Below are 26318 nucleotides of genomic sequence, written 5' to 3'. Positions count from 1 at the left end.
AAGGTAAATGGCAAGCTTTCCCATAAACCATTTTATACGGTGACATACCCATGGGATTTTTATAAGCAGTTCTATAAGCCCACAGTGCTTCCTTCAATTTAATGGCCCAGTTCTTTCTAGATTTATTAACAGTCTTTTGCAAGATAGATTTAATCTCTCTATTTGATAATTCTACTTGCCCACTAGTTTGAGGATGATAAGCGGAAGCAATCCTATGATTAATACCATATTTAGCAAGAGTTTTTCTAAAACCACCATGAATAAAATGAGAACCTCCATCAGTCATAATATATCTAGGAACTCCAAATCTAGGAAAAATAATATCTAAAAGCATTCTTAAAGAGGTCTCACCATCAGCACTTTTTTGTAGGTATGGCTTCCACCCATTTAGTAACATAATCAACAGCGACAAGTATATGAGTGTTACCTTCTGAAGAAGAGAAAGGACCCATGAAGTCAAATCCCCAACAATCGAATGGTTCAATAACAAGAGTATAATTCATAGGCATTTCATTGCGTCTGGAGATATTACCAACCCTTTGACATTCATCACAAGATAAAATAAACTTTCTTGCATCTTTGAAGAGAGTTGGCCAATAAAAACCTGATTGTAGAACCTTTTGCGCGGTTCTATCTCCGGCGTGATGTCCTCCATAAACACTACCATGACACTTACTCAATATCTCTTGTTGTTCATATTCGGGAACACATCTTCGCAGAATACCATCCACTCGTTCTTTATATAAGTGTGGGTCATCCCAAAAATAATGCCTCAAATCATAAAAGAATTTCCTCCTTTGCTGAGCTGAAAAGGTTGGAGGCAAGTACTTGGAAACAATAAAGTTAGCATAATCAGCGTACCAAGGACTATCTCGCGAGCTCACCTTTATTACAGCCAATTGTTCATTTGGAAAACTATCATTAACAGGAACATGATCATAAGCAATATTTTCCAATCTAGACAAATTATCAGCAACAGGATTATCAGCACCTTTCCTATCTATAATATGTAAATCAAATTCTTGCAAAAGAAGTACCCATCTAATAAGCCTTGGCTTAGCATCCTTCTTTGCCATAAGGTATCTAATTGCAGCATGATCAGTATGAATTGTGACTTTTGAATCAACAATATAGGATCTAAACTTATCACAAGCAAAGACTACAACTAATAATTCCTTTTCAGTTGTAGCATAATTTCTTTGAGCAGCATCAAGAGTTTTGCTAGCATAATGAATAACATTCAATTTCTTATCTACTCGCTGTCCAAGAACAGCACCTACAGCAAAATCACTAGCATCACACATAATTTCAAAAGGTAAATTCCAATCAGGAGGTTCAACTACAGGAGCGGTTGTTAAGGCTTTCTTTAGATTTTCAAAAGCTTCCTTACAATCATCATCAAAAACAAAAGGTACATCTTTTTGAAGAAGATTAGTAAGAGGCTTTGAAATCTTAGAAAAGTCTTTAATAAATCTCCTATAAAACCCAGCATGACCAAGAACACTACGAATACCTTTAACATCCCTCGGATAGGGCATCTTCTCAATCGCTTCAACTTTAGCTCTATCAACTTCAATACCTCTCTCAGAAATTTTATGTCCCAATACAATTCCTTCGTTAACCATAAAGTGGCATTTCTCCCAATTAAGAACAAGGTTAGTTTCTTCACACCTCTGTAATACTTTATCAAGGTTTCGCAAGCAATTATCAAAAGAATTCCCGTAGACAGAAAAATCATCCATGAATACCTCTACAATATTCTCACAAAAGCCATGAAAAATAGCAGACATGCATCTTTGAAAAGTAGCAGGAGCATTACATAAACCAAAAGGCATACGCCTATAAGCATAAGTTCCATAGGGACAAGTGAAAGTGGTTTTCTCTTGATCTTTAGTTTTAACAGCAATTTGTGAGAACCCAGAATAACCATCAAGAAAGCAAAAAATGAGTATTTTTAGACAACCTCTCTAACATTTGATCAATAAAGGGTAAAGGGTAATGATCTTTCTTAGTAACTTTATTAACTTTTCGATAATCAATGCACATTCTATACCCTACAACTACTCTTTGAGGGATGACCTCATCATTATCATTAGGCACAACAGTCATTCCTTCTTTCTTAGGAACACAATGCACAGGACTAACCCATCTACTATCAGCAATAGGATATATAATACCAGCTTCAAGAAGTTTTAATACCTCATTCCTTACCACGTCCTTCATTTTTGGAATTAGACGGCACTAATGTTCAACAACAGGCTTTGCATCATCTTCCATATTGATAGCATGTTGGCAAATAGAGGGAGAAATCCCCTTCAAGTCATCAAGAGTGTAGCCAATTGCTCCTCGGTGTTTCTTCAATATTTCCAATAACCTTTCTTCCTCAATATCTGAAAGCTTAGAACTAATAATAACAGGATATATTTTCTTATCATCAATATGAGCATACTTAAGATTATCAGGCAATGGTTTTAAATCAAAAACAGGATCTTCCTTTGGTGGTGGTGTTGTACCTAAATCTTCAACCAGCAAGTCATGTTTAAGAATAGGTTGACGAAGGAAAATTTCATCAAGCTCATTTCTTTCTTCCCTAAAGACTTCACTCTCACTATTCTCCAAATGTTGCTGCAAAGGATTATTAGGAGCAAGAGCAATAGACGCACACTGTTCAACTCTAAAATCATTATTAGGCAAATCAGCTTTATAAGGAGTTTTGGTAAATTTAGAGAAATTAAACTCATAAGATTCACCAGCAAATTTAGTCATAATTTTTTCCTTCTTGCAATCTATAACAGCTCCACAAGTATTTAGAAAAGGTCTACCAAAAATAATAGGACAATACTTACTAGCAGCAGAACCAAGTACCAAAAAGTCAGCAGGATATTTAATCTTACCACATAGAACTTCCACATCTCGAACAATACCAATAGGAGAGATAGTTTCTCTATTAGCTAGCCGAATAACCACATCAATATCTTCAAGTTCACAAGAACCAATTTCATGCATGATCTCCGTATAAAGCTCATAAGGAATGGCACTAATACTTGCACCAATGTCACATAAACCATAATAACAATGATCACCAATTCTAACAGAGAGCATATGAACACTGGCTTTCCTAGACTTATTAGGATGCGAAACAATATTAGAAGCATCTTCGCAGAAAATAATATGACCATCTTCTACACTTTCAGTCACAAGATCTTTAACTATTGCAACAGCAGGTTCAACCTTTATTTGTTCTTCGGGTTCTACAGGTTTCTTTGCACTTTTATTAACCGCACTAGATATAACCGAGTACTCCTTCATTTTAGCAGGGAAAGGAGTTTTTTCAATATAAGCTTCAGGAAGAATATGATCAATGATACGTCTCAAACGTATCTATAATTTCTTATGTTTCATGCTACTTTTATGATGATACTCACATGTTTTATACACATTATATGTCATTATTATGCATTTTCCGGCACTAACCTATTGACGAGATGCCGAAGAGCCAGTTGCTGTTTTCTGCTGTTTTTGGTTTCAGAAATCCTAGTAAGGAAATATTCTCGGAATTGGACGAAATCAACGCCCAGGGTCCTATTTTTCCACGAAGCTTCCAGAAGTCCGAAGAGGAAACGAAGTGGGGCCACGAGGTGGCCACACGCCAGGGCGGTGCGGCCCAAGCCCTGGCCACGCGGCCCTGTTGTGTGGGCCCCTCGTGATGCCCCCTGACCTGCCCTTCCGCCTACTTAAAGCCTTCGTCGCGAAAACCCCAGTACCGAGAGCCACGATACGGAAAACCTTCCAGAGACGCCGCCACCGCCAGTCCCATCTCGAGGGATTCAGGAGATCGCCTCCGGCACCCTGCCGGAGAGGGGAATCATCTCCCGGAGGTCTCTTCATCGCCATGATCGCCTCCGGATCGATGTGTGAGTAGTCCACCCCTGGACTATGGGTCCATAGCAGTAGCTAGATGGTCGTCTTCTCCTCATTGTGCTATCATGTTAGATCTTGTGAGCTGCCTATCATGATCAAGATCATCTATTTGTAATGCTACATGTTGTGTTTGTTGGGATCCGATGAATATTGAATACTATGTCAAGTTGATTATCAATCTATCATATATGTTATTTATGTTCTTGCATGCTCTCCGTTGCTAGTAGAGGCTCTGGCCAAGTTGATACTTGTGACTCCAAGAGGGAGTATTTCTGCTCGATAGTGGGTTCATGCCTCCATTAAATCTGGGACAGTGACAGAAAGTTCTAAGGTTGTGGATGTGCTGTTGCTACTAGGGATAAAACATCGATGCTTTGTCTAAGGATATTTGTGTTGATTACATTACGCACCATACTTAATGCAATTGTCTGTTGTTTACAACTTAATACTGGAGGGGGTTCGGATGATAACCTGAAGGTGGACTTTTTAGGCATAGATGCATGCTGGATAGCGGTCTATGTACTTTGTCGTAATGCCCTGATTAAATCTCATAGTACTCATCATGATATATGTATGTGCATTGTTATGCCTTCTTTATTTGTCAATTGCCCAACTGTAATTTGTTCACCCAACATCTGTTTATCTTATGGGAGAGACACCACTAGTGAACTGTGGACCCCGGTCCTATTCTTTACATCTGAAATACAATCTACTGCAATTGTTCTTTACTATTCTTCGCAAAAAATCATCATCATCCACACTATACATCTAATCCTTTGTTTACAGCAAGCCGGTGAGATTGACAATCTCACTGTTACGTTGGGGCAAAGTATTGTGATTGTGTTGTGCAGGTTCCACGTTGGCGCCGGAATCCCTGGTGTTGCGCCGCACTACACTCCGCCGCCATCAACCTTCAACGTGCTTCTTGGCTCCTACTGGTTCGATAACCTTGGTTTCTTACTGAGGGAAAACTTGCTGCTGTGCGCATCATACCTTCCTCTTGGGGTTCCCAACGGACGTGTTAACTACACGCAATCAAGCTCTTTTTCTGGCGCCGTTGCCGGGGAGATCAAGACACGCTGCAAGGGGAGTCTCCCACTTCCAATCTCTTTACTTTGTTTTTGTCTTGCTTTATTTTATTTACTACTTTGTTTGCTGCACTTAATTAAAAACACAAAAAAATTAGTTGCTAGTTTTACTTTATTTACTGTGTTGCTCTCTATATCGAAAACACAAAAAATTAGTTACTTGCATTTACTTTATCTAGTTTGCTTTATTTACTACTGCTAAAATGGGTACTCCTGAAAATACTAAATTGTGTGACTTCACTAGCACAAATAATAATGATTTCCTATGCACACCTATTGCTCCACCTGCTACTACAGCAGAATTCTTTGAAATTAAACCTGCTTTACTGAATCTTGTTATGAGAGAGCAATTTTCTGGTGTTAGTTCTGATGATGCTGCTGCCCATCTTAATAATTTTGTTGAACTATGTGAAATGCAAAAGTATAAGGATGTAGATGGTGACATTATAAAATTAAAATTGTTTCCTTTCTCTTTAAGAGGAAGAGCTAAAGATTGGTTGCTATCTCTGCCTAGAAATAGTATTGATTCATGGACTAAATGTAAGGATGCTTTTATTGGTAGATATTATCCTCCCGCTAAAATTATATCTCTGAGAAGTAGCATAATGAATTTTAAGCAATTAGATAATGAACATGTTGCTCAAGCATGGGAGAGAATGAAATCTTTGGTAAAGAATTGCCCAACCCATGGACTAACTACTTGGATGATCATCCAAACCTTTTATGCAGGATTGAATTTTTCTTGCGGAACCTATTGGATTCAGCTGCTGGAGGTACCTTTATGTCCATCACTTTGGGGGCGGCAACAAAGCTTCTTGATAATATGATGATAAATTACTCTGAATGGCACACGGAAAGAGCTCCACAAGGTAAGAAGGTAAATTCTGTTGAAGAAACCTCTTTCTTGAGTGATAAGATTGATGCTATTATGTCTATGCTTGTGAATGGTAGATCTAATGTTGATCCTAATAATGTTCCTTTAGCTTCATTGGTTGCCCAAGAAGAACATGTTGATGTGAATTTCATTAAAAATAATAATTTCAACAACAATGCTTATAGGAATAATTCTGGTAACAACTATAGGCCATATCCTGCTGCTAATGGTAATGGTTATGGTAATTCTTATGGGAATTCTTACAACAATAACCCCCTGGTCTTGAAGCCATGCTTAAAGAATTTATTAGTACACAAACTGCTTTTAACAAATCTGTTGAAGAAAAGCTTGATAAAATCGATATTCTTGCTTGTAAGGTTGATAGACTTGCTTCTGATGTTGATCTTTTAAAATTGAAAGTTATGCCTAATAAGGATATTGATAATAAGATTGTTACTACAGCAAATGCCATCCAAGTTCGAATTAATGAGAATATTAGATTGATGGCTGAATTGCATGCTAGGTGGGAAAGAGAAGAAAATGAAAAACTTGCTAAAGAGAATAATGTAGCTAAAGTTTGGACTATTACCACCACTAGTAATGATAATGCTTCACATGTTGCTACACCTCCTACTATCAATGGTAAAATAATTGGTGTTGGCAATGTTTCTACTCCTAGTGCAAAGCGTGCAAAATTACCTGAAACTGCTAAAACTGCTGAAACTGCTTGTGATAAAACTGCTGAAATTTTTCAAAATGTTGGGGACAATGGTTCCATTGCTGTAGGACATCATGATTTAGACTTTGATGATTGTCACATCTCTAAAGTTATAAAGTTCTTACAAAAACTTGCTAAAAGTCCCAATGCTAGTGCTATAAATTTGGCCTTTACAAAACATATTACAAATGCTCTCATAAAAGTTAGAGAAGATAAACTAAAACTTGAAACCTCTATTCCTAGGAAGTTGGAAGATGGTTGGGAGCCCATCATTAATATTAGGGTCAATGATTTTGATTTTAATGCTTTATGTGATCTTGGTGCAAGTATTTCTGTTATGCCTAAGAAAATTTATGATATGCTTGACTTGCCACCATTGAAAAATTGTTATTTGGATGTTAATCTTGTTGATAATGCTATAAAGAAACCTTTGGGGAGGATTGATAATGTTCGTATTATGGTTAGCAATAACCTTGTCCCCGTTGATTTTGTTGTCTTGGATATTGAATGCAATGCATCTTGTCCCATTATATTGGGAAGACCTTTTCTTCGAACTGTTGGTGCTACCATTGATATGAAGGAAGGCAATATTAAATATCAATTTCCTCTCAAGAAAGGTATGGAATACTTCCCTAGAAAGAGAATGAAGTTACCTTATGATTCTATTATTAGAACCAATTATGATGTTGACGCTTCATCTCTTGACAATACTTGATTCACACTTTCTGCGCCTAGCTGAAAGGCGTTAAAGAAAAGCGCTTATGGGAGACAACCCATTATTTTACTTCTGCACTTTGTTTTATATTTGAGTCTTGGAAGTTATTACTACTGTAGCAACCTCTCCTTATCTTTATTTTATTGCATTGTTGTGCCAAGTAAAGTCTTTGATAGTAAAGTCAATACTAGATTTGGATTACTGCGCAGAAACAGATTTCTTGCTGTCACGAATTTCGATCTGCCTCTCTGTAGGTAACTCAGAAAAATCTGCCAATTTACGTGCGTGATCCTCAGATATGTACGCAACTTTCATTCAATTTGGGCATTTTCATCTGAGCAAGTCTGGTGCCTCAAAAAAATTCGTCTTTACGGACTGTTCTGTTTTGACAGATTCTGCCTTTTATTTCGCATTGCCTGTTTTGCTATGTTTGATGGATTTCTTTGTTCCATTAACTTTCAGTAGCTTTGTGCAATGTACATAAGTGTTAAGAATGATTGTGTCACCTATGAACATGTGAATTTTTGATTATGCACTAACCCTCTAATGAGTTTGTTTTGAGTTTGGTGTGGAGTAAGTTTTCAAGGGTCAAGAGAGGAGGATGATATACTACGATCAAGAAGAGTGAAAAGTCAAAGCTTGGGGATGCCCCCGTGGTTCATCCCTGCATATTTTAAGAAGACCCAAGCGTCTAAGCTTGGGGATGCCCAAGGCATCCCTTCTTCATCGACAACTTATCAGGTCACCTCTAGTGAAACTATATTTTTATTCCATCACATCTTATGTGCTTTACTTGGAGCGTCTGTTTGTTTTTGTTTTTGTTTGAATAAGATCGGATCCTAGCATTCTTTGTGTGGGAGAGAGACACGCTCCGCTGTTTCGTATGAACACATGTGTTCCTAGCTTTATCTTTAATGTTCATTGCGAAAGTTGGACTATTTCATTCATTGTTATATGGTTGGAAACGGAAAATGCCGCATGTGGTAAATGGTTTAATGTCTTGAATAATGTGATACTTGGTAATTGTTGTGCTCATATAGATCATGTTTAAGCTCTTGCATCATGTACCTTGTACCTATTAATGAATAACTACATAGAGCTTGTTAAAATTTGGTTTGCATGATTGATCTCTAGAGTCTAGATATTTTCTGGTTAAGGTGTTTGAACAACAAGGAGACAATGTAAAGTCTTATAATAGCTACAATATGTTCATATGTGAGCTTTGCTGCACCTTTTATAATTGAATTTGCTTCAAACAACCTTGCTAGCCTAGCCTTGTATTGAGAGGAATTCTTCTCGTGCATCCAAATCCTTGAGCCAACTACTATGCCATTTGTGTCCACCATACCTACCTACCACATGGTATTTCTCTGCCATCCAAAGTACATTACTTGAGTGCTACCTTTAAAATTCTATTCTTTGTCTTTGCAATATATAGCTCATGGGACAAATAGTCTTAAAAACTATTGTGGTGAAGAATATGTACTTATGTGTCTTATTTCTTAATAAGTTGCTTGTTGAGCGGTAACCATGTTTCTGGGGACGCCATCAACTTTTACCTTTGTTGAATATCATGTGAGTTGCTATGCATGTTCATCTTGTCTGAAGTAAGGGAGATTTTCATGATCAAATGGTTTGAGTATGCATAATGTTAGAGAAGAACATTGGGCCGCTAACTAAAGCCATGATTCATGGTGGAAGTTTCAGTTTGGACAACTAATCCTCAATCTCTTATGAGAAAATTAACTGTTGTTGAATGCTTATGCATTAAAGAGGAGTCCATTATCTGTTGTCTATGTTGTCCCGGTATGGATGTCTAAGTTGAGAATAATCAAAAGCGAGAAATCCAATGCGAGCTTTATCCTTAGACCTTTGTACAGGCGGCATAGAGGTACCCCTTTGTGACGCTTGGTTGAAACATATGCTATGCAATGATAATCCGTGTTAATCCAAGCTAATTAGGACAAGGTGCGAGCACTATTAGTATACTATGCATGAGGCTTGCAACTTATAAGATATCTTATACATAACACATATGCTTTATTACTACCGTTGACAAAATTGTTTCTTGTTTTCAAAATAAAAGCTCTAGCACAAATATAGTAATCAATGCTTCCCTCTGCGAAGGGCCTATCTTTTACTTTATTGTTGAGTCAGTTTACCTATTCTTTCTATCCCAGAAGCAAACACTTGTGTCAAATGTGTGCATTGATTCTTACATGTTTACTTATTGCACTTGTTATATTACTTTGTGTTGACAATTATCCATGAGATAAATATGTTGAAGTTGAAAGCAATTGCTGAAACTTATATCTTCCTTTGTGTTGCTTCAATGCCTTTACTTTGAACTTATTGCTTTATGAGTAACTCTTATGCAAGTCTTATTGATGCTTGTCTTGAAAGTATTATTCATGAAAAGTCTTTGCTATATGATTCATTTGTTTACTCATTATCTTCATCATTGCTTCGAATCGCTGCATTCATCTCATATGCTTTACAATAGTATGATCAAGATTATGATAGCATGTCACTTCAGAAATTATCTTTGTTATCGTCTACCTACTCGAGGGCGAGTAGGAACTAAGCTTGGGGATGCTTGATACGTCTCAAACGTATCTATAATTTCTTATGTTCCATGCTACTTTTATGATGATACTCACATGTTTTATACACATTATATGTCATTATTATGCATTTTCCGGCACTAACCTATTGACGAGATGCCGAAGAGCCGATTCTTTGTTTTCTGCTGTTTTTGGTTTCAGAAATCCTAGTAAGGAAATATTCTCGGAATTGGACGAAATCAACGCCCAGGGTCCTATTTTTCCACGAAGCTTCTAGAAGTCCGAAGAGGAAACGAAGTGGGGCCACGAGGTGGCCACACACCAGGGCGGCGCGGCCCAAGCCCTGGCCACGCGGCCCTGTTGTGTGGGCCCCTCGTGACGCCCCCTGACCTGCCCTTCCGCCTACTTAAAGCCTTCGTCGCGAAAACCCCAGTACCGAGAGCCACGATACGGAAAACCTTCCAGAGACGCCGCCGCTGCCAGTCCCATCTAGGGGGATTCAGGAGATCGCCTCCGGCACCCTGCCGGAGAGGGGAATCATCTCCCGGAGGTCTCTTCATCGCCATGATCGCCTCCGGATCGATGTGTGAGTAGTCCACCCCTGGACTATGGGTCCATAGCAGTAGCTAGATGGTCGTCTTCTCCTCATTGTGCTATCATGTTAGATCTTGTGAGCTGCCTATCATGATCAAGATCATCTATTTGTAATGCTACATGTTGTGTTTGTTGGGATCCGATGAATATTGAATACTATGTCAAGTTGATTATCAATCTATCATATATGTTATTTATGTTCTTGCATGCTCTCCGTTGCTAGTAGAGGCTCTGGCCAAGTTGATACTTGTGACTCCAAGAGGGAGTATTTCTGCTCGATAGTGGGTTCATGCCTCCATTAAATCTGGGACAGTGACAGAAAGTTCTAAGGTTGTGGATGTGCTGTTGCTACTAGGGATAAAACATCGATGCTTTGTCTAAGGATATTTGTGTTGATTACATTACGCACCATACTTAATGCAATTGTCTGTTGTTTACAACTTAATACTGGAGGGGGTTCGGATGATAACCTGAAGGTGGACTTTTTAGGCATAGATGCATGCTGGATAGCGGTCTATGTACTTTGTCGTAATGCCATGATTAAATCTCATAGTACTCATCATGATATATGTATGTGCATTGTTATGCCTTCTTTATTTGTCAATTGCCCAACTGTAATTTGTTCACCCAACATATGTTTATCTTATGGGAGAGACACCACTAGTGAACTGTGAACCCCGGTCCTATTCTTTACATCTGAAATACAATGTACTTCAATTGTTCTTTACTGTTCTTCGCAAACAATCATCATCATCCACAATATACATCTAATCCTTTGTTTACATCAAGCCGGTGAGATTGACAACCTCACTGTTACGTTGGGGCAAAGTACTGTGATTGTGTTGTGCAAGTTCCACGTTGGCGCCGGAATCCCTGGTGTTGCGCCGCACTACACTCCGCCGCCATCAACCTTCAACATGCTTCTTGGCTCCTACTGGTTCGATAACCTTGGTTTCTTACTGAGGGAAAACTTGCTGCTGTGCGCATCATACCTTCCTCTTGGGGTTCCCAACGGACGTGTTAACTACGCGCAATCATCAACAGTTTCAATTATAGCACATTTATTTATAGATGGATCAGTTTTATCTTTATACGGTTCATGATACTTATCAAAATTCTTCCTTGGCAATTCAAAGTGAGAGGCAAAAGCTTTATAAAAAATTGCAACGACTTGAGAATCAAGACCATAAGTAGCACTCATATTACGAAATTTATCAGTATCCATAAAAACTTCAATGCATTTATAATCATAGTTTATACCTGACTCTCTATCTTTGTCGTTCTCCCATCCTTCAGTATTCTCCTGGATCCGATCAAGAAGGTCCCTTTTAAACTCTTCTTTGTTACGTGTAAATGATCCAGAACAAGAAGTATCCAGCAAAGTCTTATCTTGAAAAGACAATCTTGCATAGAAATTATCAATAATAATATTACCAAGAAGCTCATGAATGGGGCATTTGAGCATTAAAGACTTCAATCTCCCCCAAGCTTGGGCAATACTCTCTCCATCATGAGGCCAGAAATTATATATGCGGTTCCGATCTTTGTGAATTTCACTTGGAGGATAGCATTTGGAATAAAATAAAGGCACAATGTCCTCCCAATTAAGAGAATCCCTATTCTTCAGCAATTTATACCAGTGCGCCGCTTTACCAGACAGCGATATAGAGAATAGTTTCTTTCTAAATTCATCCATAGCAATACCTGCACATTTGAATAACCCGCATAATTCATGTAAAAACAGTAAATGATCACCAGGATGGACAGTTCCATCCCCTTCATAGCGGTTATCCACAACACGTTCAATAATTTTCATAGGTATTTTGTATGGAACCTCTTTCTCACCTGGCGCCTCATCCACTACCTTTGCAGTAGTAGTAGATTTTCCAAAGAGGAATTCAAGAGAAGACCCCTCCATATTAAATTATAGTAGCAGGCAGAAATAAAAACAGCATGTCGTTGTCGTCCGAAACCCACCGGCGGGCAGCGACGGGCAACACCGTAGAGCCGGGAACAACCTAGAGCTGCGGCTGGCTGAGGTCCCTCCGAGCGACGGCCCGCAAAGCCTTCTGGTCACACGTCCGATGCTGATGCAAGGGCGTGCCACCTGACCTATACACAGTCGGGAAGGTGATGGAGATGCCTCGCTTAGTTTCCTGCATGGCATACACGTAAACATTAAATACGAGCCTCGATCGGCTCTCAGGTTATCCTGTGAATCGGCTCAGGGAGCCGATCCACCCATGATTCGTACGAGGTGCACGAATATATGGTGGTCCTGCTTGATCAAGATAAAGCTAATGAGATCTACGACGATTTAGGGTTTTCACCGCATAATCGGATCATCCTACTCCAGGTTGGGCCTCGCGGCCACGCACGGTGATCGTAAGCCGATCCTAAACAAGGCCTAAAAATCAACACAAAGTTGATCCCCGGAACATCCTGTTTAGGACTAGCAAACGACACCCTACGTGCCGCTGGATCCTCCCCCCCTTTGTAAGGCCTAACTATTGCAGATATTAAACTAATCCTTGATGAACAAGGAGCAACCGTAACGGATCAGATCTACTAAATAATGATCAAGCGGGGTGCCGCCCCCACACCTAAGATAGGTGTGAGGGCGGCTAGACATGCAAGGGTTGCACTACGCCAGCATATTACGCGAAGAACTATGCTAACCCTAACACATCTATGATAACTACGTTGCTCGCCATCAAAAAGGCTTCAGTACGAGCAACGCATGAACAACGTGGAGCTTGTGCTGCATGCGATCTAGGCAGCATGTTGCTTACCGGTAGAAACCCTCGAGACGAAGGAGTTGGCGATGCGCCGAGATTGATTTGTTGGTTGAACTTTGGTTGTTGTTTATTCCATAAACCCTAGATACATATTTATAGTCCAGGGGACTTTCTAATTGAGGCGTGCACCTAACCGTGCACGGGTAAAACTCTAACTAACCGACACGTATCCTAATATATTAAAGATACACGGGCAATCTAGCCCAAACTCTCCGTGCAAGGTCGTTTCAGAGATCTTCTACGTGTAATCTTCCAAGCCCATCTCCCTTACGGCCCACCTCCTGATTTGACCAAAATCTGGTGATAACACATGCCCCCCTGGTTTTGGCAATGATAATTTCAAAACCACTCTGTTTTTCCTTCGAAGGGTCATGTCGTGTCAGAGCAGACCTGTTGCAGTATTCTCATCATGATGCCTCGTCTTTCCAGCTTCTCTGCAAAATTCGATAGCTTTGGCATCGCCTCCTCGGAAACTGCAATGGCATTAAATTCTCACCAGGCTTCTCATTATTTAACCGTGCCGATTGATTAGCCCACTTCATCCCCTTCCTCTGTTCCAGCCATCGGCACCAAAAAACCCTCTTCCTCTGTAGCGATGCCTTCCTCTTCCTCTGTTTCCTCCGGCCTTTCCCTCCAGTCCTTCTCTTCGAGCGAGCCGGAGTGGAACTCCGACCACGCGCCAGTGGACGACCTGCCTCTGACCGATGGGGAGGAGGACCTCAAGTTCCTCGTCGATGGGGAGCTGATAAGCGAAAGTGAAGACGACCTCCATCCTTGGGCGAAACCCACCTCCCCCGAAGGGAAGGGGGAAGAAGTAGAGGAAGAAGAAGAAAAAGAGGAGGGTGGCCCCTCTTCCCCCGCTAAGCTTCTGCCGGCCAAGCGATTCCGTGCTTGGGCGGACAGCGAAGACGATGATGATGACGAGGAGGAAGAGGAGGAGGATGAATCCTCCTCCTCCATCGGGTATCCGCCGACCAAGCGCTTCCGCTCCTGGGCGGACAGCGAGGATGATGATGATGACAAGGAGGACGAGGCTCCGGCCAAGGGCTGGGGCAGCAGCGACGAGGAGCTTCCTGGGAGCAGCGCCGACGACATCGACGGCGGTGATGATGAGGACAGCGACGACTAGTAGAATAGGACTAGTGGTAGCAGTGCACTAGGCACCAGATCCCTCTTTTGAGAGCCATCGGCTCTTTCTTGTAAAGCCGCTCCTTTGAATTAATGAAAATTGTCCTTTCAATTCATCTTTCAATTAATCCAGTTTCACCCCTTCCGCTTGTCATACCAAGACCGATAGCAAAGTATCGGATCCCTTTTCCTTTGGACGCCCGCGAAGCCGGACTCAAATGCCGATTAGACCGTCATCACGTACTTCTCAAATTCGGACTGCGATTTGATATCTGACCATAATTTTTTGCAATCCTTAGCCGATGACTACTCATCGGTTATTCTGAGAACCCAGTCTTTTCCTTGCAGCAACAGGACGGTCCAAAACCTGTAAAAGCCGACGGCCTCCTTTTCCGATTCCTCTCCATAGCTTCAGCAGTCTTCTTTTGCAACAACTTACTGCTTCAGAGAAGATCACAATGTAGGGTCAGTCGATGCAACTCCAATCGGCTCCCAAATCAAAGCATCTACCAGGTTAACTGCCCCCCGAGCCTTAATCAAGGCGAGAATACCGCCGAGGGTACACAGGTCATTGATCAGCTTTTTTCCGCTGAACGACGATGTTTGTAAATGAAACCCCAAACCGGAGACCATCTTGGCGGCAACGTGAGCCCTGAGCACATAACCAGTAGGTCTTGGTCTTTGTGCAACTGCACTAGAGTCGATGTCTGCGCATCGGCTGCTTCTTAATTCTAAAGTCGATGCCTTTGCATCGGCTCAAAAAAAATTTTTTTTTACTGGCCGATTTTTCCTAATCGGCTCCCAGTGTTTCATTGCACACATTGTTTACACATGTTTATCTGCATATGTTCATCTGACTATATGCCCCCGAGCCGAATCTGCCAAATGACTGCAGATATCGGCTTTTATGGTTAGCCAGGGCACTGCACCTGCACGTCGGCTTCCGCAAGGATTCGTGCTAACTTTCATCCGCCGACGTGGCCGCTGCCCAGTAGATCAATGTTGAACACTAGCAAAACATGTGGTGAAGATAATTTTGGCCGATTGCTGGAATCGGCCTCCATATCAATTGAAGCGCTGACTGAAGGTTCTGTAACGTCCCTTCATAGACTTTTAGGGCCGATCACAAGGATCAGCCTCGCCCCGTTTGCTCATCGGTTTGTTCTTGCTACTCGGTCAGGCTAGATAAAACCAACCCAACCTCTGACTTTATGCGTCTGCTGTCGTCCACCTTGAGTGCATCGTAGAATCGTGGAGCACTAAGCTCCGTCGGAAGGACGAGCACCATGTTTGCACCAGCCGATGTTTCATCATCGGCTTTCCTTTGCTTGGGGCGCCACGCCATTTTCCGTGGACGACCCTCTTCGTCCAGGGTTTGCTGAACTTTCGCAGCCAGATCAGGTCGTGCCTTCCTTAGCGTATGTAAGTATAACCTTTCAGCTTCCTCCAGGCCGCGCAATCGCTGAACCCTGCGCTTTTGTGAACGGCTGAGTCCATCAGGGCACCACCTTGGACGGTGGTACCTGTCTTCTTCTTCTTGTCCCTCGTCTTCTGAATCCTCGAGATCTGCCCAACGAGGTGACTCAGCGCGTTCGCTTTGTGGCGGGAGAGGCCCTAAGCGCCTGAACACAGACACATTGGCTGCCTCCTTCTTCTTCTGGTTGCATTCTGGGCAATTGCCGATTGTGGGCAATCGGCTCATTCTTGAATCCCAGCAGTGTCTGAAGAAGGGGCAGTCCCAGTGCCTGTCGTTGTCATCTTGCTCCCTTGATTCTCCTTTGGCACAGCGCTCGTGTTCCTCCTTATCGTGATCGTGCCGACGATGTTTTCTGGCTTCTCTAGCCAGACGATCTCTTTCATCATCATTGCTGGATCGTCGGCGTTGGTCATACTGACTCACATATTTGTTGAGGAGGTGATCAGAGAGGGGTCGCTGATATCTCATGTTCTTCACTTCTCCCTCTGTGACGTAACGCTTGCCATCATGACGGAGCCGATCGCGTGGAGCGGCCTCCTCTGTGTCCTTGCTACGCGAGCAGCTGCCCTCGTCTCCGTCTTTGCCAGAGTGTTTCCCAGGTCCTACCATGTTGATGCTGAACAAGGATCCTGGCTGGCAACCTTCAGGGTAAGTGCATTCTACCATGTTAACGGCGGGAAAGGGCTGGGTGTCGACCTTCATGGCGTACTGGTTGAAAATTAGACGCCCTTTTTCGATCGCCGCTTGGATGTGCTGACGCCACACCCTGCAGTCGTTGGTGGCATGGGAGAGTGAGTTATGCCATTTGCAGTATGGCTTTCTGTTCAGCTCTTGCACCGTGGGGAATTTGAGACCTTCAGGAATCGTCAAATGCTTCTCCTTGAGCAGGAGGTCGAAGATTTGCTCAGTCTTGGTCACGTCAAAATCAAATCCCCTGGGCGGGCCTGGTGGCTTTACCCATTTGCAGGACACGGGGGTTCCTCCCCGAGTCCATTCAGCCACTGCTACCTCTTGATCTCCCGCAGAGACTTCGTCTTCCTCTGCATCGACCAGGACTACTGCACGCTTGAATTTGTCCTGGTACAGGTCCGGGTGGCGCTGTTCATATGCCGACAGTTTCTGAACCATATGCGCCAGTGAGGGATAGTCTGCTTGGGAGGCCATGTCCTTGAGCGGTGTCGCAAGGCCCGCTACTGCTAACTCAACTGCTTCTTTTTCTGTTATACGAACCGAATAACATCGGTTCCTAAGATTCCTGAAGCGCTGGATGTATTCTGTCACAGTTTCTCCGCGCTTCTGACGTAGTTGTGCTAGATCGGCAATGCCAGACTCGGAAGCCTCTGAATGGTACTGCATATGGAACTGTTCTTCCAACTGCTTCCAAGTCCGGATGGAGTCTGGTGGCAAAGAGGTGTACCATCCGAAAGCCGATCCCGTGAGGGACTGTGAGAAGAGCCTCACGCGTAGCTGATCCGACACTGAAGCCGGTCCTAGTTGTGCCAAATATCGGCCTACGTGCTCGATGGAGCTGGAACCATCTGATCCACTGAATTTGGAGAAATCAGGGAGCCGATATTTAGGTGGCAGCGGGATCATCTCGTAGTCATCGGGGTACGGCTTGGAATAGCCGATTGCCCTCCTTTTCGGCACCATGCCGAACTGATCTCTCAGTATGGTACTGATCTGATCCGCTGTGCTGGCTGCAGGAGTTGAACTCTGAAGATTCGCCGGGGTGGCGTACTTAGCCAGCCATGTTTGCTTTTCCAGCTCTGAGCCAACTGCAGGAGCTGCGCTCTGGAGGTTCGTCGGGGTGGCGTACTTAGTTAGCCACGTCTGCTTCTCAAGCTCTGTCGCTGACGTCCCTCCTGTTTTCCCAGAAGTCCCTGATGTCGTGGCCTGGTTTGTGAGTGCCCAGTTACCACAATCTGGCACATACGTGCACGTGTACCCGTGAGGGATCTCCTTGGGCGCCTCAGGCAAGAACTGGTAGTCACTAGGGTCACCACCGATCTTGTAGATGACGAATGCCGGTGAAGCCGGCACTTCTGGTGCTGCCAACGCATATGGCAGCGGTGGACGGGACTGGAGTGGCAACTCTCCTTGATGTGTCCCGAGAGCTGGTCCTGACGGCGAGTACTGGTGCCTCATGATCTCCTGGATCACGCGAAGAGCGACACGCTCCAACGTGTTAACCAGGTTTTCAGAGTGGTGGTGTAGCGAGTGAGCCACCAGGTAGTTGATCTCCTGCCGCAGGGACCTGGTGCGTTCTTCCGACGGGGCAGAGAGGTCTATCCCATCGAGTGCACCTTCAGGTGAGAACCCTTTCCATCTGACGCCATGGGAACGGGTTCTGTGAAAAGAGCCGATGAGGTCGGCTTCGAGGATGACTTTGATCTCGTCATACTTCTTCTTGAGCTCGTCCGTCAGATCCTCGTACGTGACTGGCGTGCCGTCCGCCATCTCAGATGTAGATGGCGATGTGGTTGATGTAGAAGCTTGTCCCACCGGGCGTGCCAGAATGTGTTGTCGTCCGAAACCCACCGGCGGGCAGCGACGGGCAACACCGTAGAGCCGGGAACAACCTAGAGCTGCGGCTGGCTGAGGTCCCTCCGAGCGACGGCCCGCAAAGCCTTCTGGTCACACGTCCGATGCTGATGCAAGGGCGTGCCACCTGACCTATACCTGGTCAGGAAGGTGATGGAGATGCCTCGCTTAGTTTCCTGCATGGCATACACGTAAACATTAAATACGAGCCTCGATCGGCTCTCAGGTTATCTTGTGAATCGGCTCAGGGAGCCGATCCACCCATGATTCGTACGAGGTGCACGAATATATGGTGGTCCTGCTTGATCAAGATAAAGCTAATGAGATCTACGACGATTTAGGGTTTTCACCGCATAATCGGATCATCCTACTCCAGGTTGGGCCTCGCGGCCACGCACGGTGATCGTAAGCCGATCCTAAACAAGGCCTAAAAATCAACACAAAGTTGATCCCCGGAGCATCCTGTTTAGGACTAGCAAACGACACCCTACGTGCCGCTGGATCCTCCCCCCCTTTGTAAGGCCTAACTATTGCAGATATTAAACTAATCCTTGATGAACAAGGAGCAACCGTAACGGATCAGATCTACTAAATAATGATCAAGCGGGGTGCCACCCCCACACCTAAGATAGGTGTGAGGGCGGCTAGACATGCAAGGGTTGCACTACGCCAGCATATTACGCGAAGAACTATGCTAACCCTAACACATCTATGATAACTACGTTGCTCGCCATCAAAAAGGCTTCAGTACGAGCAACGCATGAACAACGTGGAGCTTGTGCTGCCTAGATCGCAAGATGCAATCTAGGCAGCATGTTGCTTACCGGTAGAAACCCTCGAGATGAAGGAGTTGGCGATGCGCCGAGATTGATTTGTTGGTTGAACGTTGGTTGTTGTTTATTCCATAAACCCTAGATACATATTTATAGTCCAGGGGACTTTCTAATTGAGGCGTGCACCTAACCGTGCACGGGTAAAACTCTAACTAACCGACACGTATCCTAATATATTAAAGATACACGGGCAATCTAGCCCAAACTCTCCGTGCAAGGCCGTTTCAGAGATCTTCTACGTGTAATCTTCCAAGCCCATCTCCCTTACGGCCCACCTCCTGATTTGACCAAAATCTGGTGATAACACATGTACAGTAAAGGTTTCCCTTACCAATTCCACTTACCAATAGCGCTTCACTCCCCGGCAACGGCGCCAGAAAATAGTCTTGATGACCCACAAGTATAGGGGGTGTATCGTAGTACTTTTGATAAATAAGAGTGTCGAACCCAACGAGGAGCAGAAGGTGTTGACAAGCAGTTTCGATGAAGGATTCACTGTAAATGCTCACAGACAAGTATTCAGGGGGTTTTAGTATAGCAGATGAATAAAGTACAAGTAAGTAAAATGCGAGAGTAATAATTACAGCGAGTGGCCCAATACTTTTTAGCGCAAAGGACAAGCCGGTTTGTTTACTTATAATGACCAAACGTTCTTGAGGACACACGGGAATTTAGTCTAGTGCTTTCGCTTCATATAGCTGATTAATCTTCATTGTTTTGATAAGTGTTGTGTGGGTGAACCTATGCTAATGCACCGCCCTTCCTAGGACTAATGCATACTTGTGATTATACCCCTTGCAAGCATCCGCAAATACAAGAAAGTAATTAAGATAAATCTAACCACAGCCTTAAACTCTGAGATCCTGCTATCCCTCCTGCATCGATATACCAACGGGGGTTTAGGTTTCTGTCACTCCGGCAACCCCGCAATTAGCAAACGAATACAAGATGCATTCCCCTAGGCCCATAAATGGTGAAGTATCATGTAGTCGACGTTCACATGACACCACTAGAAGAATAACACCACAACTTAAATATCATAACATTGAATACTAGTCAACATAATTCACTACTAACATTTAGACTTCACCCATATCCTCAAGAACTAAACGAACTACTCACGAGACATCATATGGAACATGATCAGAAGTGATATGATGATGAATAACAATCTGAACATAAACCTTGGTTCAATGGTTTCACTCAATAGCATCAATAACAAGTAGAAATCAATACCGGGAGAGTTTCCCCTATCAAACAATCAAGATCCAACCCTAATTGTTACAGCGGTGACGAGGTGCAGCGGTGGAGACGGCGGTGATGATGATGGAGATGATGATGATGATGATGGAGATGATGTCCAGCTCGATGACGGTGACGATGGCGTCGATTTCCCCCTCCGGGAGGGAATTTCCCCGGCGGATTTCAGCCTGACGGAGAGCTCTTTTCTCTCTGGTGTTTTCCGCCCCGCAGAGGCGGCTGTGACTCTTCGCGACTATCCTCTGGAGCTTAGATTTTCGGGACGAAGAAGTACGCGAAGGAGAGGAGGCCAGAGGGGGTTGTGGGCCCCCTCCTCACAAGGCGGCGCGGCCAGGCCTTGGCCCGCGCCGGCCTATGAGGTGGGCCCATGGCGGCCCTCCTCGGCTTCCCCTTCTGGCTCCCTTCGTCTTCTGGAAAAATAGGATTTTTCATATAATTTCCGTCAATTGTTGATCTTCCGAAATATTGCATTCTGACGGCGCTTTTTCCAGCAGAATCCTGACTCCGGTGCGCGATCCTCCAATAATCATGAAACATGCAAAATAGATGAAATAACATAAGTATCATCTCCAAATATGAAATATATCAATGAATAACAGCAAATTATGATATAAAATAGTGATGCAAAATGGCGTATCAGGCTTGAACGGAGTTCAATCGGGCTTGGATCTTTCTAAAAAATGTGTATGGCAGGTGCATGATACTCGTGCAGGTTATGGCCATTACCATCGTGCGGAACATCTGCAAGCCCTTGGTGACAATAGCGGGCATGTGGGCACTGTGACTTGATGTGACCCTAGGCCTTGGATTCCTGAATTGAGGCACTAGCCTACCGATGTGGCCATAGGCTGGATTCCTGAACAGATACACTGGCTGGGTCATTCTACCATTTTTATATTATTATTTCTTCGACTGTATCCAAGTTCAAAATGAAAATACCAGTCCAGCGGCAAAACCTCCTGCCAATTAAATCCTTCATATTTTAGATGTTTTCTTTAAATTTGAGTTTGAAGAACAAGGGAGTAACTGATTTTGTTTATGATGATGGATTGATGTGACCACTAGCATTAAATTCCTAAGCAGAGCTACTACGTAGCATGGTCTACCGTTTTTATATTATTATATTACTTGGACCATAGCCATATTTAAAATAAAATCTCAGTTGGTTGGCAAAATCTCCCGTCAATCCTGAAATATTTGAGAGTCTTTTTTGAATGGAATTTTGAAGATAGATCATGATCAGGATAATCGATATTTAATGTGATGATGATTTGATGTGACACCCGGCCTTAAATTATTGAATAGAGGTACTAGTACGATCTCACATGTTTGTACTATTATATTTGGACCATAGCCAAATTTAACAGCTCATTCCAACGGCAAGACCTCCCACCTACTAAATAGAAAGATTTCACACGTTACCAAATTTTCCCTCTACCCTCATAGAGATGATAGGAGTGGCCATCTATAAGTTGGTGGATGGGGGGTTCGCTCTTCATTTTTTGTTCACCACCTCCATAGCCCCAGAAACCCTCTGGAAAAATCCAGTTCCCTCAGTCTCTCCTCTAAAACCATCCACTAGAACTTCGCAAGCCTTCTGATAAGGGGTTGTCCAATCTTCTCAGTAAGCGACGGGGTGGTGATGAACACGCGATGAACACAGCGGATGGAATCGATGATATGTGTAGGATAACTTGTAAGACGCCGATGAAGTCTCTCGATTGATTCCTATCGTCAATGCAACAGCTCTCAACCCTGCAAAATATTCGCAACTCCACACACTTGCGCACGTAGCGGCCGACCACGAAGCGGTAAATTGCAATCTTCTAATCCCCAATGGAACAGCAGATCACACAAACTTTCAGTAGCATAAAACTCCAGATCGAAACGAATTGGAGAGTGGTGTATCAATAGTTTTGCGTAGCAAACAACTATGAACTAGGGTTTATCTTAAACGTGGTCTAACCCTAATTTGGGGGCGTCCTGGGCACTTATATAGGGGTTCAGGACGACCTCAGGTCGAAAAGATACATAGAAAACAGACCCAGATCGGATCTGGTCGAGACAGACTCGGAGTCGGCCGGTCGACCGGGCCTGGGACCGGGCCATCCGGTTTCAACCGGGTCTGGCGCCGGGTGGTAACCGTGCCAAGGGTCCAGGCTTACTGGATAGTGCCCGACTGGCACAAGCGTGGCATCCGGTCGGCGCCGGGCTGATCCGGTGTGGCTCCCGGTCGAACCGGGCCTGTGACCGGGCGCGCCGGCGTGGCGTCCGGTCTAACCGGACCTGACACCGGCCTGGACTTCTTCCTCCTTCGTGCATGTCTCCCTCTCCTCCCTCGCGCGTCCATGGGATATCTTCATGTCCAGCTCCATGTCCAGCTTCTTGTCCAGCTACTCCTCTTCTCCTCGTGCGATGCTTTCTCCCTCCTCATACCTGATCATACATAAGTAATAGGACTTAGGCAGTATAAATTTCTCATCGATCAAAGTATCACTTAGGAACAAGTTCACCTGTTGTTTGAGTAGCTTCGCACGAGTTCGTGTCATTGGTCCAATCCTGACTTCATTGGACTTGAGCTTTACAGCAGCATTGTCTTCATCTTGCAATGACGGAGGTAGTAGTGTAGTAGGGATGTCCTCATCACCTTCTCTCTCATGTCCATGACCACCGTACCAGAACATCCCCGTTGCACTTCTCTGGGGTACCCAATGCCCCTCGATACCGCAGCCTCCTCATCCGACCATCTCCGTTGAGCCGCTTCACCAACGATGTTGTCAACCAGACCAGATCATTACCCCCGAACCTCGAAACCATATGGGCTCGTCCAACAATCTACTCAGCTATTTTAGCTGCGGCCTGGTCCACCACAACGGAGCCGCTTCGCCGAAGCCATCGTCCACCCCATCGGATCCAGCTCGCCGCCTCCCTCCTCCACTCGACCTGACCCGATTCACCGACACCATCGTGTTTGAACCAAATCTGCTTCACCTACGCCGTCCTTGAACCACACCTATCTATACTCTTCTATTATCGCTTTTCTATTGTTTACTGCAGGTTCATATTTAATCTAGGGGGACCTGATTATGTGAAACTCGGCGTAACATTTTGCAGATGATATGAGTAGCCATGAAGTGGAAGGGCCGTCTCTCCAACTTCAAGTACCATATTTAGTGGACTTCTTCAATGAATCTACCAATCCCGAGATGAGCTGAAGTGACACTCCACAAAGTGCTACTATAAGTTCCTTATTTTATCGCCATGTTCTAGCTTTAGTTGCTTTTTTGTTCGAAGGTCTACAAGTTCATTCCTGGATATGATAGTAACACCCTGCTATTTTTTAGTTTGTAGCTAATTTTAAGTAATTGAAAATTTTGGTTTGCATCCCTGCTCTATAGATGTTGCCATCATAACTTCTATCTTGCTCATTCTTTGTTAACAAAATGATAGCATGTTATAATATAGTTCATGCCAATTTTAAAGTCACGGAACATATTGGTCTGCATTCCTTGTGATGCACGTGCTACTAAAGTAATTGTCTGCTATTAGTTCATGCATGCTATCGCTCTGCTATTTGGTCTTTAGTACAATATAAAATTGTAGTACTACTATGATAATAATTTTGTGTGTCATCTAGTTCTTTTAAAGTTGTAACTTTACTTGTATCTCTTACTTCGGATGGCGCTCACACATGGAACACAGAACATATTGGTTTGCATTCCCTCTTCTACAAGTTCACATGTGATGCCACTAAATTCTATATCTGGTCCATCATAAGCCCCAGCATTAACTATCATCTATGTTTTGCTCATTATAAATTTTATATCCCTGGACATATTGACTTGCATTTCCTTCTCTACAAGTTCTGGAGTGATGCCATTATAATTCGTATCTAGTTCATTCCTAGCTATCACAGTAACATCCTGCTATTTTTTAGTTCATGGCCAATTTTAAGTAACTATACATGTTAGTTGGCATTCCTTGCTCTATAAATATTGCCACTGTAACTTCTATCTGGATCATTATTTGTTACAAAAGTTAAAGCCAGCTATTATGTAGTTCATGCCAATTTTGAAGTCACTGAACATGTTACTTTGCATTACTTGTACTACAAGTGATACCATTATGATTTGTATATGGTTCATCGTAAGCTACTAAATTAACTGCCTGCTATAGGTTCATGCATGCTATCGCTCTGCTATGCTGCAATATACAAATTATTTAAACTTGGCACACTACTTCGATAATAATTTTGTCTGCAGTCTGGTCTGGTCCTTCGAAGCTACAACTTTAACTTGATTCACTTACTTCGCATGGTGCTCACACGTGGAACACTTAATGTATTGGCTTGCATTCCATCTTCTACAAGTTCACAGATGATGTTACTATATTATGTATCTAGCTAGTCCATCCCAAGGTACGACATTAACCACCCTCTATGTGTTGCTCGTTATGAATTTTAAGTACCCGAACATATTGATTAGCATTCTCTGCTCAAAAAGTTCAGATTATAATTCCTCTGGTTCATTACTAGATATGATAGTAAAATGTTTCTATTATTTAGTTCATTCTCCATTTAAGTAATTGAGTGTAGTAGTTCATGGCAATTTGGAGAACTACACATCTTGGCCTTCTTTTGGTGTACTACAAATAATATCATTATTATTTCTATTTGGTTTGTCCTGAGCTACACCAGCAACCGCCTGCTCTAGTTGAAGTACATGCACCTTTTGTATTGCTCTAGGCCTCTACATTCATAGTATTTATCATGTTGGAACTTTTATGCGTTTTCTCTAGGCCAGTAACAATGACTCCCTTTAGAAATAAGCGAAACATTGGACATATTCAATGAGTGTACCAACAAGGTGAGCTACATGGGACTCGCGGAGAGGTATTGTAAGTTTATTGTTTTGTTTCGACGTGCTCGGTTATATAAGCCACACAATAATTGAATTGCTTGTTTATATTGCATTATCTCGGCTGCTCGATCATTAGATCATACACATTAAAAGGAATCTCAAAGATGGTTATTTACTATATGTCCACTTCAAAAAAAATTAGTTGTTGATATGTTGCACATACTCTTTGTTTGCATATTGGTAGTATGTATTAGCATCATGTTGGTAGACTATCTGTGCTCACTAAAATGATCTTGTTATATCAATGAAATGATGAATTCCAAATTCTTTAACAATAAACATGCATAGCTGGTGCACAAACTGCATAAAAGATTGTTGAATTCGTTCATCCTCAAGTTGATGTCTTGTAGCTATATTGCTAGTTTTAATTACCATTCGATTTTATGGGTTCTATAATATTTTTTCAAAGCCTTGTAGCTAATGTAACATTTAGTTAGTTTGTATGTATCTTCCATCCATTATTTTCGAAAAGTAATTATTACACGTTGGTGCTTACAGTAAGTGAGCATATCAGGTTAAAATAATGTGTCATGTAAATATGCTCAGATGTTAATGGGTCGTTAATGGGACACATTTAATGGGCCAAACGGTTCCTAAAATGTTAGGCCTCATGACGTCCCAATTAAACAAAATCAGAGATGAGTCCGTTCGCCAATACACCATACATGGGTCGGCATGTTCACCAGCAGTTCACAAGCTGGTTAGCCTAGTAATTATAATAGGCCTCAAGTAGTCCGGCTTGGCAAGGTTATAGGGATTTAGTGGGCTTCAGTTAGTTAACGGGCTAGCCCACTTAGTAAGTGGGATGTCTAATTTATCTATTTGGCCGGTTAAACATCAGCCCGACCCATTTTAGTTATTTGATCGGTCAAACATACTATTTGG

Source organism: Lolium perenne, chromosome 3, assembly GCF_019359855.2.
Source record: "Lolium perenne isolate Kyuss_39 chromosome 3, Kyuss_2.0, whole genome shotgun sequence".
Lineage (NCBI taxonomy): Eukaryota > Viridiplantae > Streptophyta > Magnoliopsida > Poales > Poaceae > Lolium > Lolium perenne.
The sequence above is the reverse complement of the archived record's forward strand: the minus strand, read 5'-3'. Positions refer to the sequence as shown.